Source organism: Carettochelys insculpta, chromosome 9 (assembly GCF_033958435.1).
Source record: "Carettochelys insculpta isolate YL-2023 chromosome 9, ASM3395843v1, whole genome shotgun sequence".
Classification (NCBI taxonomy): domain Eukaryota; kingdom Metazoa; phylum Chordata; order Testudines; family Carettochelyidae; genus Carettochelys; species Carettochelys insculpta.
In genome coordinates this window covers 28,666,765-28,686,838 of record NC_134145.1, presented here as the reverse complement: position 1 = coordinate 28,686,838, position 20,074 = coordinate 28,666,765, and the positions used below count along the sequence as shown (strand labels likewise).

Genomic DNA, 20,074 nt, shown 5'->3' with positions numbered 1-20,074 from the left:
AAGGTTTTTAAGTTCTGGCTTCACAAAGTCCTGTCTGGGATGACTTAGTGGAGGTTGATCCTGCTTGAAGCAGGGGCCTGGACTAGACGACCTCCTGAAGTCCCTTCCAGCCCTATGATTCTGAGATTCTGTGATTTTGTGACCAGGGTATGAGACTGCAAGAAAATAAGAGCACATTATGATTTCTCACACTGCTATTGTCTTCTTTGTGTTTATGACCAAATCACTTAACTTTTTAATTTTATTTTTAAAATGATTTATAAATAGGAGAGGACAGCACTTTTGAAATAACCACTATACCTGGAGGTACATTTTCTCTCTCAAGATTTTATGTATATACAGCATGTGTATATATCTATCTATCTATAGATAGATAGACACACATCTCAAAGAACTGGAAGGGACCTTGGGAGGTCATGGAGTTCAGTCCCCTGCCCTCTTGGCAGGACCAAGCACTATTTCTGACAGATTTCCCCCTGCCCTTCATTTATTTGCCCCAGACCTCTTGGTTGTCTCAAGGACTGAGCTCACAGTCCTGGGTTTAGCAGGCCAATGGTCAAACCACTGAGTTATCTCTCCCGAGTTTAGCAGGCCCGACAGCCACTGTGGACCCTGGGGCAAAGTGAGGGGCGGGGTCAGCTCCAGCTTTTATTTATTTATTTTTTCCTATCTGTAAAATGAATACCCACTGAAGAAAAGCACTCTTAGACCTATAGAGAAGTGTATGCATGTTAAGGATGGAGCACTATAATGACGATCATCATTATTGAGGGAGTACATCATGTATGGAAGGCCGGGACCTGGGCACTGTCATATATGGCAGGAAGAATGGAACAGGGGCTGAACTACGATAATTAATTAGCCTATCCCCTGAAGTACTGTATAAGCTTTGATTTCCTTTATTTTAGTACTATGTTATTTACAGTTATAACAAGTACCCAGCCCTCCTTGGAGCATAGAAAAAGATAGAAGCTTTAAAAATACTGTATGTAAAACAGCTTAATCAGGCCTCATCTTTACTTCTTGGTTCTGCTTACATTTCTTCAGGGATAGAATTCACCACATGCATCTTACAACAGAAAAGGTATTCCCTGTTGAATGTTTTATTTGCAGTATTAATTATGTGCACACAGGTGTAGTTTAAGAAAGAAAACTAATAAACTTATTTATAAAAATAATCAATCCTATTTTCTGCTCCAACTTGAACACTTGTGGAACTTTATAGCTAGCTTTGACTTGTTAATTGTCCAAGTTTCGTTAGTTTCATTCCAAATACCCAGTGTTCTAAATGCAGTCTATTTCAGAAGAGATTCAAGGTCATAAGGGCTATATCTAAGTTTAAAAAAGAGTTGGTGAATTTTGGTCCTAGTTGTATTTCACATCGCAACTGAAGACCAGGAAGAGCTCAAATATTTAACTAATTAATCTTCTACTTTGTATTGTTTTATTTGATCCCAGTTTCTCTGATGTCTGAAAGCAAATGTAGGCATTTATCTCCTTTCTCTAAGATGGATTTTTTCTGTGGCTAAAGCATAGATATTTATTTTTCTACCACATACTTCATTAATGAAAGTTAGTTATCCTCTCTGGGCCTCATTTTCACCATCTATAAAATATGTCAAAGGGGGGTTTGTGGGGTTTTAATTCACTTAATACAGACTGAACCTCTTTAGTCCAGCACTCTCTCACCTGGTGGCATCCATAATCCAGCATGATTTTTGTTTGCCAGATGATCAATTACCAAGCCTGTGGCCAAGTTTCCCATGGTCCCATAAAGTTTGACATTGGCCTCCCCGGGGTCTTGCAGATTCTCTTATTCAGCACCAGTCAGGTCCCAAGGGTGCTGGACTAGAGAGGTTCAAACTGTATTTGTGAAGAATGTATGACTTTTGGATGGAAGTTACTATCTGAGTATGTTTGGTTACATTCATTGGAAATACAATGCTAAGTCTATTGTCAGCTACTGAACTAGAGGAAGTTTTAAAAGAAACTGACTGGTCTGGAGCGGAACATGTAAGCGATATTACTATAGAATTAATATCTTAGAATGGTCTAGTCTGCTTTAATCTGGATATAACGAACATTTTTATTAAATAAAAGTACTATTTTTTCCCAAAGCAAAGCAGAACATTTCACTGAAGCTAGAGCAGAGTATATTTTAGATGCTTGAATTAAGAGAATGTTATTGTTAACATATAACTACATATTTGGTGAATGTTCTGCAAAGTTTGCTGCAAAATATTGAGGGTCTCCTATCAATTATTCTGTGATCTCAATTCATACTTAATTAAATTGGAGATGGAAGGTGCTCACAAGTGGTGCTTACCATGGAGGAAGGGCCCCTATGAGCTACTGTACTCTAAATACAGCATCTGATGAAGTGGGTCTTTGCTCACGAAAGCTCATGCTCAAAACTTTTCTGTTAGTCTATAAAGTGCCACAGGACCCTTCGGTGCTGTTACAGATCCAGACTAACATGGCTACCCCTCTGATACTTGTACCCTAAATAGAGCTCCTATAAGGTGAGTGCATAAGTTGTTGGAAAACTGATCTCCAACAGTAGATAGTGTTTCACAGCTAAGCTAGAAGGGCATATCCAGTGAGGTCCTGCAGGGATCACTCCTTGGTGTGATTCTGTTCAATAAATGATTTTGATAATGGCAAACAGAGTACACTTATAAAGTTTGCAGATGATACCAAGCTGGGAGGAGTTGCAAATGCTTCAATATTAAAAATGATTGGGACAAACTGGAGAAGTGGTCTGAAGTAAATAGGATGAAATTCAATGACAAATGCAACATACTACACTTGGACGAGAACAATCAATTGCACTCATGCAAAATGGAAAATGACCGCCAAGAAAGGCTAGTGCAAGAAGCAATGATCTTAAACTGAAGCAAGAGCAGTTTAGGTTGGACATTGGGAATAAATTGGCCAGAAAGATTGTGGAATCTGTCATCCATAGTTTTTAGTAGATTAGACAAAGACCTTTTGGGGTATGGACTAGATAACAATCCTGCCCTGAGCACAGAAGAGTAGACTAAGAGCTTGTTAGAAGATTGACGTGAGCAGTTAATCTTCCAAAGTTTGATTTTGCATGTCTGGTTGCAATTCAGTTAGAGGTTTTTAGCTCAGAATTAATATTTTGGGGTAACATTTGAGCAAAGTTGATGCTTAAAATCTTTCATTTTTGGAGGATGAGAAAACAGTAGAGAATAGAAGAATATGAAATACAGAATTTACATTTCTGAGAGCTCCAGCTCACCAGGATAATTATGAGATATGTCTAGGCTACATAATAGTGTTTTGTAATAAGGAAAATACAAAATTACTCAGATCAGAATATGAACATTATGTCTAGTGTGTAATATTTATTGTCTTATTAGGTAATATAATACAAACCTATTACATCAAAAATAAAGGTAGATTGTTATACAAGAATGGTGTTATGATCCAGATGAAACGCTGTTATGGATTAAGTTGAAACCTGATTGAAAATGATGGATGTGAGCACACCTTTTAAATAATATAAATGTAAGCATAAATTAATCACAACCTCCCACTTACGACAAAAGTGATGCGAACTCTCCGGGAGTTTTGAACTGTATGAGTACAGCAGTTTGAGGTGAATGTTAGGCTGCAATTCTTCATGTCAGCAGTCTGCAACCAGTTGTGTCTTGAAGTGACCAGACAGCATTCTTAGAACCAAAGTATTGTTTGTTTTTAGATAAGGAGCAAAAAAAGATTTTAAAACAACCCAGTCTACATGCATGTCTAACTTACTTAAACCCTTACCATCACCTGGTAGTAAGCTTAGGAGACCTCAGTTCTTCAGATATCCCCAGCTGATGTGTGTGTGTGTGTTAGTCTGGTTCTCTTAACCAGCTACTCTCCTTTCCTGTGACAGATTCTTTTTAAACCATCACAGCTTTTTTGATCTTCTGGTTCCCAGGCAACTTCCTGTCAAGGCAAACCTTTCAATGTTAGCAGATAAGTGGCTTATCTTGAGACATTCTTCTTCCTTCCTCACAAAATAAAAAGCAGTCATGTAACACTTCAAAGACTAACAAAATAACATAACAAAATAATGATGAGCTTTCATGGTGCACCCCCACTTCTTCTGATTTCCAGATCTGGCAATACTTTCCATAAAGAAAATTTACCAGTTATAACAAATGTGTATAATAGTTATAACAGATGTGAATGGTTACATTTTTTCTGTCATGGATGTTCCTTAGCAGTGTGGATGTGTTGAATTTGATATGTGGATTACTTGAGGTTGTGTCTTATGTAGAACAGTTTATTTTCAGTGGCTTTTTACAGAGAGCACTGTTAAGATTACTCATGCATAACCAGGAGCCAACAGATGAATATTTCTAGTCTCTCCTCTGTCACTGACTGATGTTAATACAGTGCATTTCACAGCCCTTCATGAATGAGGAAGGCATTAAAACACCTGCCATAGGAAGCAAGCATGCATTATTTTCCACATTTGGCAAATTGCGTATCTGAGTATCTGAGAGGCTATCCTAGGTTTCGGATATAGTTAGTATAATTTAGGCTTCTGAAAAGACTGACCACTTAACTCCTCTCCCTCTCAGAATGAATGTTGGCCCTTATGATTGGCTATGTTAGTAGTAAAATGGGCTATTTTTGCAGGTGCAACTTCATAAAGCTTTTTGAGATACTCGGATGAGTGAGCACTGTGTAAATAATAATAATAAAAAATAATTTAGTAAACAATATCACCAAGCAGTCCTACATCTCAGTTTCTTCTCTTGAACTTTGTGAGGTACAATGGCAAGTACAGCAATAGAAAAGCCCATGGAAAAAGTGTATGAGTATACATAATGAATTATGAAGATTAAAATATTGACCAGCTGCCCATTCAGTATGCACTGACTGAATCTGGAGTCACAGTAAATGATCATGTAATTAAAAATGTCATAATTAGAGCTGCTCAGAAAACATTTTTGCCCTGCAAAAGATGTTCAGTTTAAAGAAAAATGTATTTCCAAAGCCAGACAAAGTCAAAATACCAAAAACATTATTGGGAATTAAATTAAAAAAAAAGGTTTGGGGAGAACTGAAACATCATTTTGGCTTGTCAGCTGCCTGCCAGGAAAGTGGAAGGATGGGCTGTCCAGGTCACTTGCCTGATTTGGGTTAAAAGCTTTGATGGAATTGGCACTTTTCTACAGAATATTTGGAACCCACCAAATCAGCTGTTTCTGATGGAAGACTGTACTAGCATGAAATTTTTAACAAGTTCTAGTCATAATGCACATGCACAAGGGAACTGAACTTGAGGGTGTAATCTCAATTCTGGCATTTTAAAATGCAAACTGCATTACTTGCAACCTTCACACTTACAAGAGTGTAGCTTTTGTTTTGGGTGGGATATATATGCTCAGTTCAGAAAATGTACATCGCTCCCAGTGAGTTTTCTTGCCAAAAGAGCATTGACTTCAAATAGCTGTTGCTCTGCAGAGTATTAAAATTGAGTATTTAAGGGTGAAAAGTCAGAAACCTTTTTAAAATTAGGATGAAAACCTAATAGTTTAGGCTCACTGGCAATCAGAGAGTGCCTCATTGTTAGAGCTGGGAATTTGCCTAGGATGTGAGACCCAGGTTAATTCCCCCGCTCTCTAGAGCAACAACATGAACTCAGATTGGCCCCTCTACAGGGACCTGTCTAACCTCCTGACTGTGGACCAGGGGCCAGCAACCCCTGGCACAGAGTAGCACAGGAGCCTCCAAGAGTGGCACAGGATCCAATTTTCAACTTGCTGAAAGCCAGGCCTGTGGATTTACAAAAGACCAGATAATGTTACCAACCACCGCCTAAATGGTGAAGCTCTGCATCTTTTTTTATTTATGAAGCTGTTATTTCAAAATAACTTTGCTGTGTAGACAATGCCTGAAGGAGCAAGCCCCCAGCCCACTCCCAAGTGGGAAGCACCCAGTCCCTGCTTCCCCAGCCCAGGAAAATGGGGAGGACGGGTAGCATGTAAGTCACAGCTTTCCTGTCTCTGGAGCATGGGGAACGCCAGCAGGTCAGCCTCTCAGCCCCAGAGTACAGGAAAGGTGTGCTGCCCCAGCCACGGCAAAGCTAAAGCCCATACAGCCAAAGGAGACCAGAAAGAGCCATGCTGGTGATGGGCAGGGTGAGGGAAAGAGAGCAATCTGGGGGTGGAGTGTGGGCAGAGCCACATGTGGCAGTCTCTCCCGCATCCCCACCACTGTTACCTGCAGCCTATGGCTCCACCCTCCTTCCTTGGGAACCAGAGTGGAGAGAATTCCCCTGAGGGTTTCAGCGCAGAGGCAGCTGGGCAGCACGCCACATGGTGGAATGACCTAAAGCAGTGAGAAGTCCTGTGACACCTTAGAGCCTAACAGGTACAATACGGTCTCAACATTTGCCAGGGTTCTGTGTGCAGAACCCTTGTGAATGTTGATTTTTTCACAAATATGGGGGAGTGGGGGTTGTACCCAGAGTCCCAGGGGCAGCGGCAGGTGCTGGCACTCCTGCCCAGAGCCCCAGAAGCAGCAGGTGCCGGCACTCCTGCCCAGAGCCCCAGGGGAAGTGGCAGGTGCTGGCACTCCTGCCCAGAGCCCCAGGGGAAGCGGAGGGTGCTGGCACTCCTGCCCGGAGCCCCAGGGAAGTGGCCGCTCACGAATAACTGAATTTGCAAACATTAAGTTCGCGAATCATGAGACCCTACTCTATATTGATGCATAAGCTTTCGTGGGCAAAGACCCATATCGTCAGATGCATGAGTGTCAGATGCATCTGATGAAGTGGGCCTTTGCCCAGAAAATTTTATGCTCCAATATGGATGTTAGTCTATAAGGTGCCACAGGACTTGCTGGTTTTCCAGATAGGGACTCACCTGGCTACCTCTGATACTAGAGCAGTGCTTCTGCACTTTGTCAGGCTACTGCACCCTGTCCAGGAATCTGATTGGTCTCCTACCCTCCACCCCAACCGGGCCTCACCTCACTTCAAAGCTACTCCAGTAAACCCTCAAGATACCACAACGAAGTTGCACGTGTCTCTGCCTAACGCGACTGCCTCCCAGACAGGAGTGGGAAACTGCTCCCGTCAGGGGCAGCGGCCTGACTCTTGGCTGCCGCCCCAGCACGAACGCTGTCCCTGTCCCCGAGTGCGGGGAGCTGGGAAACAGGCGGCAGCTTGCAGAGCCCGGGGGAGCTGGGAACCGGCCTGCAGCCCGTTCTCCGGGCTCCCCTGCACTGGGGCGACAACGTGAGGGAGGCGGGACTGCGGGAACACAACCCCGCGGGACTGGGGGGGTTACTCGTACTCCCCCCCCACCCGACTACTCCTGCGAGCTCCGCTCGGGCTGGGGACGGGGTTTTCTCTCTCCCCGAGCGCCGCCCGCCCGGCCCCCCCCCGAGCCAGCAACTGCCGCGTCCTGTTTGTGCGGCCTGTCGTACGGCCGGGCCAACAGGCGCTGGAGGAAGAGCTCCGGGTGCCCCAGGGTCCCGCTTGGGAAGAGGCAGAGCCCCTGGCGGTGGAGCCCTTTCCCAGCCGGTTGTGCTCGGCCGGGGGACTAGCAGTCGGGCGGCGGCGGCGGCGGCGGCGGGGGGGGGGGGGGGAAGCTACTCGGGAGCAGCGCCGGGGCCCGAGGGGGAGGCGCGGGGCTGCCGGCTCCTGCCGAGCAGGGCGCCCCTCGCCCTCGCTCCCCGCCTACCGGGGCAGGGCCGCAAGCGGTTGCTCAGCGCGCGCGGGCCGAGCCAGGGGGCGCGCGCAGGAGACGTCTCGGCCGCGCCGCAGCCCTCGCCCACCCCTCGCAGCCCGCGGCCGGCCCCGCCCCCCGCGGCCCCCCCCACTCCTCGCCGGCGATGGTTTGCTCTGGCAGCCCCGCCCGCCGCCGGCGCCCATCTGCCGCAGCTCCGGAGCAGGTGCCGCGGCCACCGGGGAGGGACCCCCGCCAGCGGCGCGGGAGCGGGGGGAGGTGCGGAGCCCTGCGGAGCGGCGAGCCCCGGCCTAGCGGGGCCCCTCGTCCAGGTACAGGCGAGAGAGCCCTGAACCGCGGGGCCCTTCCTCCCCCACCCCCCGGCCAGGCGCAGCCGCTGGGGCGTCCTGCCCAGCGCCCCCGCCCCGCCCTGCCCTGCCCCTGCTGCAGCCTCTCCCGGGGAGGCGGGCGGCGCAGGCAGGAGCCAGCTGCGGTGCGGCCGCTGCCGGGAGTGATTCAGCATCATTCCCCGCGAGCCGCCGGGAGGAGGAGGAGGGCGAGCCCGGCCGGGAGGACTGACGGACGGACACCCCAAGGGCCCTGTCAGTGACACCCGGCAGGAGGGGTTCAGAGGTGCTGGTGAACTTCCCGCCCGTGTGTGAAGCGCCGGTAGGAGGTGGAGTGCAGTGGAGGTGCAGTGGTAGCTCTTGGTGCTCGAGGTGGGGGCAGCGGGAGCCCCAGCCTGGAGCTTAATTTCTCTCCCTCCCGTTGTCATTTGTCTCTGTTACGTGTTGGAGTACAACTTATGCAGGGAATGCTCCCAAGACAGCCCCTCTCTTGCTCCTAATGACTTCAGTGATCCTATCACTGCTCTCACTGCGCCAGGCAATAGTTGTAGGGTTGGGCCCCAAATCGGATGCAGCGTATGTCTCTGGTCAGTTGAGACTGATATGAGCAGCTTCATAAATGCAGCCGATGTAATCATTTATGTTGGAACATCTAAGGGCGGTCAGTCAGGTCGTTTCATCTGGAGAATGATGACCAAGCACATCTGTTTGGCTGTGAGCATCTTGTATTTTTAGCTAATCAGCTGGTTTGCAGAATAAATGTTTACTCATTACTGATGTGTGTATTGTGTGTGGGGGAGGAAGCCCATTTAAAATAGCATATGTAAGTCTTCTGTGCTCAACTGCATCTTTGCAGAGAAGGCAAGATCCAGAGGGGTCACTTCTTAGCAGTAGGATTTAGTGAATGCTCGTATTTAGAACAGACAGAATCCATGGATATGAAAGTGAGCTTCTTTTTCAGCTTCCTGCTGGTGGACCATGATCTGTCATTTGTAGTTTCTTTTTGTAATTTATATTGTCTTAAACTGCACATTAATTTAAGCACTATGCCTGATAATCTAAATATAAACATTTGATGCTTGATTTCAAATATACATTATTAGATTCTACCAAACTATGGTAAACTCTATAATATCTGGCAGGTCCGGGACCAGGAGGTTGCTGGATATTCATGGGCATTGGCCCGCTAAACTTTGGGTTGTGAGTTCAATCCTTGTGGAGGCTAATTAAGGCAGATCGATATCAGGGATGGTGCTTGGTCCCGCCAACAGGGCAGGAGACTGGACTAGATGACCTCCAGAGGTCCCTTCCAGTTCTAGAAGATGTGTATCTCCAATGGAGAGGTATAATTAGCAATGCATAACACTAAAGAAAAAGAAGATTGTAGATATTAAGCAACAAACAAAAATGTATACAGAATACTTTATTTATCAATAACAGTAGCATTGTATAGTAAAGATAGGGATAGCTCAGTGGTTAGAGTATTGGCCTGTGTAAACCCAGAGTTGTGAGCCCCATCATTGAGGGGGCTTTCCAAGGGTTTGGGGCAGGTTAGATTAAAAAAAAAAAGTGTGAGGGATGGTGATAGGTCTTGTTGTGAGTGCAGGGGACTGGACTCAAGGTCCCCTCTAGCTCTATGAGATGTGTTTATCTCCATGTTTTTCTGACACTGTCAACTTACACTGTTGTTTGCTGTCTTTATTTGTATTTCCTTTCACTATACTGTACATATGGAAAATGTAACTAAAAACTTTACTTATGGTTAAATGCCAGGTTTTTGAGAGTTTGGGATATTAGAATGCCAGATTGGAAAGAATTCACTATAATATGAGATCACTTCATTTGTATCTTTGATATATATATTTGCAGAGTAAAAATCTGATTTTGACACTGTCGCTCTTTATAACAATACTAATGCTTGATACTTTCCCCACCCAAAGCTATTGTTGATTTTAATACCCTTGACTCCAGTACTAATACTTTGGAAAAGCTATCTTCACATTTAGGAGATTAGAAATTTCTTCTTAAGGGAAAGAAGGGAAAATTCCTTCTCAAGGGAGGAAAGGGAATATATCAAAATGTGCAGAATAGCTGTATAAGATGCCTTGTGCCCTGGTTTAATTTCCAAAGTGAAGGAAATTGTATTCCAGGAATAAAATAGGCTCAAAATAGCACTTCATAAGATGAAGCTAGAGGGCTTTTTTTAGCAAGGTTTCTGAAGTCTCTTTTATATTCATATTCAACACATTAACACATGGTATGAACCGGGATGGGAATTTTGTGGGTCACTATAGGGGCTCGTTTGCATACTTGGCTTAATTAATTCTTGACACCCCCCCACTTTTGGTCCCTCTACTCTCTGATTTTCTCACCTTAATAATTGTTTTTTTCTGATTTGTCCACCTTGATTACTGTTTTTGGTTCTCTATCTGTTAAATATTGGGTCTGTTCTGGTATGGCTGTGGTCTGAAGAAGTGGGTCTGTCCCACGAAAGCTCACCAAATAAATTAGTTTGTTTAGTCTTTAAAGTGCTACTTGGCTGGCTTTTTTGTTTTGATTGCAAACAATGCTATTGTCAGCAAATGCAAATGTTTGTTGTAGCAGTATTCGAAATTATTTAAAGAGGTAGGACACTGTTAAGACAGTGATGCACTATTAAAATATCCCAGAGCACAGAAATAAAATTGTTTTGTGAAAATGTTACGAGATATTTGGATGCTTCTTAAAGAAGTGGATTCTTACCTGTAACTATGCTTTCTCACACTGGTAGTACAATGGTGTCTTGTAAATAGTAAATAGTATCACCAGTCTAGAAGATGTTGCAAGTGTGGTCTGGTAGCAGTGTGGATGGAGGCAACAATCTCAAGAATTTCGGAGCCCCCAGTTAACCAGAAGGTAGGAAGTGGTTGACTCCCAGTATCTTCTAAAGGCAGGAAAGTTGGAAACCCAGATAAAATATGGGCATATCTGAAGTTGAAAAAGATGCACAAGTCACAAATGGTGGGAGAATAAATCATAATTTTGTGTTGTCATTTTTTCTAAGATCTTTATATGTGCTTGCAGTGAAAGAAAATTGTGAATATTAAGAATGAGATATGGAAGCTCAATGCATGCTACTGAATACAGTGCTTACTACCAGTAGTTACTGTTATCAGGACTAAACCACAGTTTCTTGTTTAATGTGACTGGTAATGTATCTGTGATTTAATCTGTAGTGTGTAATAGGATGTACAAAGGGCTTTGGGTCAATCTTTTGAAAAGGAATAAATTAATGTATTTTTGACTGCAAAACTAGCAGAGTATTCTTTTTATTGTGGGTTGTTTAAAACATTAAAAAATACCAGAATTTGTGCACTCATTGATTATAAGAGCACTCTTGCTCTTATACTCATTATAAGACGAGTATCTCTATGATGGATGGATAAAGTAGTATGAGGTTTTTAGATTTTTTTGAATTTTTACAAAGGCAGAAAGAAGTTGTATACCCATGATTTTGTCTATGCTTGTCGATGTCTGTGTTTCAAGTCTAGTTTTAAGTTTGAATTTCTTTGCCTTCTAATGGAATTATTTTACAGCCTGCCACATTATTATAAGGAGACAGGCTTATATGAGATATATGTATTATTCACCTTATGGGGCTTTTTTTTGCGGGGGGGGGGGCGGGCTCTGGAAATCCCTTCATTTTTAAAATAATCCTAATGTGAGAGTAGGGAAAGCAGGTAATGAGGTAGTGAAGGCTCATTTTCCTTCTACTGCAAATTTCCTGAAATCTCTAGGAGTGGACCTCCTACTCCTGATAATCTTGCTAACTGTGCAGGAGAAGGGATCCGTTTTTGAGCACCTTATTGGGTCTGCAGGATGAGGAAAGGACACGAGAAAGCAAAACATATGTGATAGAAGGTCTGGATCTTTCCTGCCCCCAACTTGAGAGGAGCCCTGGCTTGGAGGCAGAGTAGAAGAGATCTCTCAAAATCCAAACTGCAGGCATTGGGAGGCTAATGAGATCCCCATAAGCATTATGAGACTCTTGCGGGTCCCCTGATCCTCTCCCATCAAAGGTTTTAAGAGCCTTGTTATTTGGATGCTCTTCAACTTTTTCTCTGTGGACATTGGCAGGGCTCCTTCAAGTCTGTTGAAACCAATGAGCTATGTTTACACTATTAAATTACTAATCAGTTTTATAAATGGAATGTAGCCAACCAATTGGTCTGTGCGCTGGGATTGGCTACTGTTGAATAATGGGATACTGGGCTAAATGGACCATTGGTTTGACCCAGGATAGCCATTCTTGTATTCTTATATTAGTGAGGAGATTTTTGTATGCTGCTATATTATGCAAAATTAGGTAAAAATAAATGTTGTATGCTTTATATTTTTCGTTATGGTTTTTGAATCTTTAAGGTAGAGAAGTAATGAAAAGGAGGTTCTCACATAATACTGTCTCCTGCAGCTGGAACTCTAAACACCAAATATAAAAATCACAAGCTGGTGACACTGCATCAGTGCATCTTAATTCAGAAGCATACTTTTAGATCTTACTGTTTGTGACTCATTCATCTCAGTTATGCTTCAGACCTGTCCACAGCTTAAAGTGTATTTCAGACATCATACATTTTGGAAGATGCTGTAAATGGACAACTTCCTGTCTACAAACTGACCATGGGGGTCAAATTTCTTTAGGCTGCCACCTCTGTCTGTGGTATGTACAAACCAGATCCAGAAGTATCCTCTAGAGTGTGGCCAGCTTAGTATGAGAAACCATAATTTTATGGTGGAATATATTTCTCTTTTAAGAAAGTAGTATATTACACATATTTCACAATTTTCTGCAAGCAATTGTATTTCTAAGCTCTGCTACTATTGATGATACTGAATAATTGGATATCTGTTAAGACAACAAGAAACAAAGGAGAATAGAAAGTAGCATATTAAACTGTAGTAGAAGATTGTCTTTCTCTTGTATGGAAAGTAGAAGACTATTAGAGCAAGTAGCGTGAGTACATACTTGCCTGTGTTGCTTTGCTTATGTTTCTCCACCCAAGCCACTTCAAATGGGTAAAGGGGTGAGATATTCTCAAGCACATCATTCTTTGTATTATCTTTTGACATTGTCCAAAATGTTACTTCTCAGTTTATTAGTGTTCACTTTTGTGGTGGCTTGAGTAATGTGGGTTGAGTCCTGTTGACTGGAAAATGGACTGAGATAAAAAAACCAGCTAGTAGGGGGCATGAATTTTTACTTACTATGAACCTGGAATATATATGAGTCAGTAACATAGAGAACAAGTGCTCCATATTGTGTAACGGATTTCCTAAACCATCTTTTGTTAGTCTCATTTTTAAATGAAATTATTTTTCTTTGCTCCTTCTTGTACCATCTGTTTCTCAGTGTCCACCTTTTTCTTCATTGACTGAGGTTGGGATGATTGTTGCAGTTCTAAATGCAGTATACACAGCTGTGTTACTTGTGCAATGACTTACTGAATAAATCGCAAACCAGAAAAGGCTGATTTAATGTCAGCCATCATTCAGTTACATTATGGCTTGTAAATTTGTCCATAGGAGACAGAGGAAATGGAATATTATTGCTAATTACTTGTACCGTGATACTATACAGGAACTGCTGTCATGGATTCAGAGCCCATAGTAGTAAGCACTGTACAAGTACAGAGCAAAAAAGTCTGTCTCTGCCCCCAAAGAGTTTATGGTGCTATAATGATTATTGTGAAGCTACATAATGAAGGTTAACAAAAACCTACCAAAATTGAAATGAGTGTAATTCTGTAAAAGTGCTTTGTTAAATATCACTGACATTAACATGAGAACATGATCACTTTTTATAGAAAGTGAAGCTAGTAAGTGGAGTTGCATCAGGAATGACATGGTTCAGTGCTTATTAATTACCGGTTGCACCCCTGAAAACTGTCATTCTCTGGTCTGGCAACATACCTTGTCTGGAAAGACAAGCGATGCTCCTGGAGAAGAGGTCTGGGACAGGAGGGCAAGTTAAGCTGGCCTTCTGACAGCCCTGCAGGGGGACTGCAAGGCCACAGTTGGCGCTCCCAGCAGCCCCACAGTGCGAGGGCTGGAGCTGGGGGTGCGGAGATGGCATTTGCTGACTGCCCTGCCTGGGGTCAGGGAGCTAGCACTGGGGCCAGGACCATGAACTCAGCATCCCTCTGCTGCCCTTCACAGAGCCAGGGCAGGGGAGCCAGAATTCCCTGGCTGCCCTGCACAAATCCAGGGCACGGGAGCCCGGTGTCTCTCAGCTGCCCTGTGTGGTACTCCACACTGGGGCAGAGACCCTGCTCCTGCAGTGAGCTGTGGCAGGCCAACAAGGGTGGCCAGGGATTGGGTGGCATTAACCACCCTGGGCCAGCAAAATCTCTCATTCAGGACCACTGAGGTCCCATGGGTGCTGGACCAGAGAGGTGGAACCTGTACTTTAAAAAGCCTAAGGAAATGGGTGCTTAATCATCTCCCTTCTTCCCCTCAAATAATAGAAACTATAGAACCTGGATAATTAAAGAGATCTCTGAAATTCAAGTAATATAAATGCAGTGCCACATTACATTGCGTATTTCAGTTGCAAGGAAGATTTTTTTTTTCCTGTCAGTACAGGTTGCTGCATTCTTAAGTGAAATAACTTCTGAATGCATTTTAGTGTCTAGACAGTTAACAGATAGAGGGATACTTTCAGGTTCCAGTAGTTATTTAAAATAATGGTTTGTTGTTGAATTGATTTACTTTAGTGTTCAAACCATTCTGTTCATTGGGCATAATAAACTAAACTCTTATAATAATTGTGATACTAAAAAAAGAATACTTGGGAACTTATTGCAGCAAAAGTTAGTGTAAAATGGTAATGAAGGCATTTTAGGAAATGAGCAATTTGAAAAGAGACTTGTATCAGATTTCAGGTGTGATTTATTAAAACAGCAAATTCACCAATGCCTTTATTATTGTGTGCCTGAGAGCACATAACAAGTAAACTCTTTCATATCTGGCAGCACCGGGAGTGGGAGGTTGTCAGATATTAAAATATTCTGGATAATAGAGAGGTGTACCTAGCAATGCATAACACTAAAGAAAAACAAGATTCGATATTAAGAAACAAACAAAAATATATGCAGAGTACTTTATTTACTAGCAGCAGTAGTATTGTGCACTGTATTTGCTGTATTTAATTGTATTTACTTTCACTATACTGTGCTTATGGAAAACACAACGACATTTTATGTATGGTTAAAATGCTGCTTATTTGAGAGTTCCAGATGATAGAATGCAGGATATGAAAGAGTTTACTCTATTATTTATTTTGTTTTTTTTTTATATACACGGTATTATTGTGCAACCTCCTAGTGCTATAAAGATGGGCTTAAAATGAACCCAGACTGACATACATCATACGTTACTGAGTGTAATACTGGACTGATTTTTCTCCATAAAGAGATTACTTGTTCCAAATTTCTCATTTTAGTAACTGTCCACTAATCCACAACATGGAGATCTGTGATTGTGTGGCAATTCAGGAGTCAAGCCAAAACCATTTGAGAAAAAAACACACTTTGTATTGCACAGATTGAGATCTTTTGTATTAATACTCTCATCTCTCGCTAAATTTTAATACTTTCCCACTTTTGAGCTCTGTAACTGATTAAATGCTCACTGTAATCTATGAGCTAAATATTATGCTTCAAAATAAGCATGAAAGTACAGCTAAAGCTTTCTGAAAGTAATAGACATGTTTTTCAAATAATTGGTAAAATATCTGGACAGAGGGAATAGCCCAGCTAGTTAAAAATGCACATTCCAGTTCTGGTGGTTTTGGGCCTGATGTTCCCTTTGCATTCTGCTTATGAATGGGAAGAGAAGTGCAGGTAACTGAGAATGGTGTGGGGAACGGAGAATCGTGGAGTGTGGAAGGCAATTCTTCTCTATATCTGGTGTACTTCTGAGCAAAAATCAAACAGCTATTCCACACTTGCACCCCTTTGAAAGGTGGATACTTTGCACAGTGAGGGGAGTTTGTGGGAGCATGACTTAGTCAAGTTCTGCTTGTGGAGACTCTGGCATCCATGGTCTCCATTATTCCTTTAAAATGTAAAGTAAGTAAGAGGAAATAATGTTCCTATGCCTGTAAGTGGCATGAAGTCATGGAACTAACAAAGACAGGTTACTCACCGTAGTAACGGTGGTTCTTCAAGATGTGTCCCCGTGGGTGCTCCACAATAGGTGTCGGGCTCGCCCGGCGCAGCAGATCGGATCTTCCAAGCAGTTTCTGCCGGACCGCGCATGCGCCGGTGCGCGCCGCTCCCTTGCGCGCTCCTGGCCACGTGCGCGATCCGGTCCCCGCCAGTTCCTTGACCAACCGCCTCGGATGCTCCTGCAAAACACTAAACAGAGATCCGAAGCGGGGAGGATGGGCGGGTAGTGGAGCACCCACGGGGACACATCTTGAAGAACCACCGTTACTACGGTGAGTAACCTGTCTTTCTTCTTAGAGTGTCCCCGTGGGTGCTCCACAATAGGTGACTACTCAACAGTAACCCAAGATAGGAGGTGGGTAATCAGATTATGTGCAGCTTGTCCCTGAGAGGACCGCTGTCGAGAGACGGGTATCCTCTTGGAATACCCTGTGAAGGGCGTAATGTTTGGCGAAGGTGTCATAGGATGACCAGGTCGCCGCTCTGCAAATGTCTTTTAGCGCAACACCCTTGAAAAAGGCTGTTGATGCCGCCACCGCCCTAGTGGAATGAGCCCTGGGAGTGGCCGGTAAAGGAGTCTTTTTGAGTTCGTAGCACATTTTTATGCAGGATACGATGTGCTTCGAGATTCTCTGTGAAGAGAGACCTTCTCTTTTTGATTTGGGAGCGAGAGAGACTAGGAGCCTATCCGTTTTCCGGAAGGACTTGGTCCTGTCTATATAGAAGGCTAGCACCCTCCTCACGTTCAGGAGGTGTAGGCGCGCCTCTTTGTTAGAGTTATGAGGCTTTGAATAAAATGAGGGTAAAACAATAGGTTAGTTAATGTGAAACTCAGAAGAAACTTTGGGAACAAAGGCTGGATGCAGCCGTATGGTTACCGCCACCTTGGAAAAAACAGTGCAGGGTGGCGTTGCCATAACTGCCGCAAGCTCACTCACCCTGCGAGCTGACGTGATTGCGAGAAGAAAGGTCGTCTTTATCGTAAGGAGGCGGAGGGAAACCGTGGCCAAGGGCTCGAACAGTGGTCCCATTAGCACATTAAGCACCAGGTCCAAGTTCCACGAAGGTGGAAGCGGTTTCCGAGGGGGGTATAGGTTTACCAACCCTTTGAGGAACCTGGTAACCATGGGATGGGCGAACACCGTGTGCCCTTCCTCTTCGTGTCTGAACGCCGAAATGGCGGCAAGGTGGACCTTTAACGAGGATAGTGAGAGTCCTCCTCTCTTGAGGTCCATTAAATACTCTAATATCACAGGTATAGGCACCGAAAGGGGGGCTAGCCGTTTGGTAGAACACCATGGCGTGAAGCGAGTCCATTTCTGCTTCTAGGTCTTCCTGGTGGAAGTCCTCCTGCTACTTTCTAGGACTTGTTGCACTTCCTCCGTACATGTGCTCTCTAGGGAGCTGAGCCATGGATTAACCACGCTTGTAGTCGCAGGCCTTGGGGATGCGGATGCACTATGGACCCCTGGGCTTGCGTGAGCAGATCCGGCGCCACCGGAAGGGGCATCGGTGGACGGTCCGACATGCGCAGGAGTAGGGGGAACCATTGCTGTCGATCCCACGTTGGGACTATCAGCATCATTCGGGCTCCTTCCCTCCTGGCTTTCTGCAAGACTTTGTGGATCAGCACTGTGGGAGGAAAAGCGTAAAGCAGGGGGCCCCTCCACGAGATCGCGAACGCGTCCCCCAGGGACCCCCGCCCCAATCCTGCCCTGGAGCAGAATCGTGGGCACTTCTTGTTGTGTTGAGTGGCAAACAGGTCTATCTGGGGAAAACCCCATGCGTGGAAAATCGGTCGTAGCAGATCGGGACGGATCTGCCACTCGTGCGTGAGTGCAAAACGCCTGCTCAGCTGGTCTGCCTTCACATTGTGAGCGCCTGGTAAGTACGAGGCTTTCAAGATTATATTGTTGGCGATGCACCAGTTCCATAACCGGACTGCTTCTGCACATAAGGCACGGGACCAAGCTCCTCCTTGCCGATTTATATAAAACATGGTGGAGGTATTGTCTGTACTGATCCCGACAACTTTGCCTTGTATATGGTCTCGAAAGTGTCTGCAGGTGTTGAACACTGCTCTGAGCTCCAGTATATTTATCTGCAGTGACTGCTCCGTGGAGGACCACAGCCCTTGAGTCACCTCTTTGCCCATGTGTGCTCCCCACCCTATGAGGGAGGCATCTGTAGTAAGAAAAACCGATATTTGTGGTTGGTGGAAGGGTACCCCTGTTAGCAAGTTCTTGGGGTTTACCCACCATTGCAGGGATTTGCGCACCTCTGCTGTGGGCGACACCACCCTGTGAACGGTGTGTGCTGCCGGTTTGTATATGCTCGCCAGCCAGTGCTGCATGCTGCGCATGTGTAACCTGGCGTTCTGTACTACGAACGTCGCCGCTGCCATGTGGCCCAGCAGCTGTAAGCACATCAGGACCGGCACCGTAGGGCTGAAGGTGATGACCTGCACGAGGGAGCCGATGGCCCGAAAGCGAGTCTCTGGTAGATACACTCTCGCTGTAATAGAATTTTTGCGTGCCCCTATGAACTCTATGTCCTGTGTGGGGTCTATCTTTGATTTTGCCGGATTGATAACCAGGCCGAGCAAAGAGAACGTGCCTGCTGTGACGCGTATCATGCATAGTACCTCCTCCTTCGAGGCCCCTTTGAGTAGGCAGTCGTCCAGATACGGGAATATAAATACCCCCTGTCTGTGCAGGTAGGCTGACACCACTGCCAAGGTCTTGGTGAAGACTCTGGGGGCCGAGGAAAGGCCAAACGGTAGGACCTTGTATTGAAAATGTTCTTTGCCTACCATGAACCGGAGGAATCGCCGGTGAGCCGGATGGATAGTTATGTGAAAATACGCGTCTTGTAAATCGAGGGCTGCGAGCCAATCTCCATCATCCAGTGCCGTAAGGATGGAGGCGATTGTGATCATCCGAAAGCGTTGCTTGCGCAGGTACCGGTTGAGGCCTCGAAGATCTAAGATGGGCCTCCAGCCTCCTGTCTTTTTCTCCATGAGGAAGTACCTCGAGTAGAACCCTTTTCCTTGCAGTTGCTCCGGCACTCTTTCCACTGCCCCTATGAGCATGAGATGGTCTACCTCCTGCTTGAGCCTCGCTACGTGGGAGGCCTCCTGGAGGTGGGGCCTGGGTGGAGGTCGTGGCGGTGGGAGCGACTGGAAGGGGATGACGTACCCCGTGGCTATGATCTCCAGCACCCATTTGTCTGTGGTGATCCTTTGCCACTGGTCGTAGAATGGTCGGAGGCGATGGTGGAATAGCCGCTTTGGATGACCTTGTGCGATGGTAGTGATGGCGCAGCCCTGGATCTGTGTGTCAAACTTGTGGCCTTTGGCCCTGCCCCGAGGACGCACGGCTCTGTTGGGAACGTCGCCTGGGAGTTCTGTACTGCTGGTGCTGTTGATGTCGCCCTTGCTCGTAACCCCTGTGGTACTGGGGATGCTGTTGCTGGTACTGGTACCGTCTTTGTTGAGGGTAGTACTTTTTCTTTCTGTATGGAGGGGTGTAAATCCCCAGGGTCCTAAGTGTGGCTCTTGAATCTTTACTGGAATGAGGGACCGAGTCAGTTGATTCAGCAAACAGCTTCTGCGAGTCGAAGGGAAGATCGACTATCTTTGCCTGCAGATCCCTCGGTATACCCGAAGTCTGGAGCCAGGACTCCCTTCGCATCACCACTGCCGTAGCTGTGGAACGTGCTGCTGTGTCCGCAACATCCAGGGCGATCTGAACTCCCGTCCTCGAGGCCGCATAGCCTTCTTGCACGATGGCCTTGAGCACCGGTTTCTTGTCCTCTGGAA

At 45.2% G+C, this 20,074-nt stretch overlaps 1 protein-coding gene across 9 annotated transcripts in view; it reads left to right on the top strand.

Moving 5' to 3' along the window:
- Nucleotides 1-7,810: 7,810 nt before the first annotated feature.
- TTLL7 (tubulin tyrosine ligase like 7) overlaps nucleotides 7,811-20,074 on the top strand; it is a 103,864-nt gene continuing 91,600 nt past the window's right edge. For 5 of the 9 annotated variants that reach the window (XM_075003206.1, XM_075003205.1, XM_075003212.1 and 2 more), the window contains exon 1: nucleotides 8,127-8,419. The gene's annotated coding sequence lies outside the window, so the exon portion shown is untranslated. Of the gene's footprint in view, nucleotides 8,033-8,126; nucleotides 8,420-20,074 lie in introns of those variants that run through there. The other 4 variants (XM_075003207.1, XM_075003208.1, XM_075003204.1 and 1 more) reach the window with 3 other exon arrangements.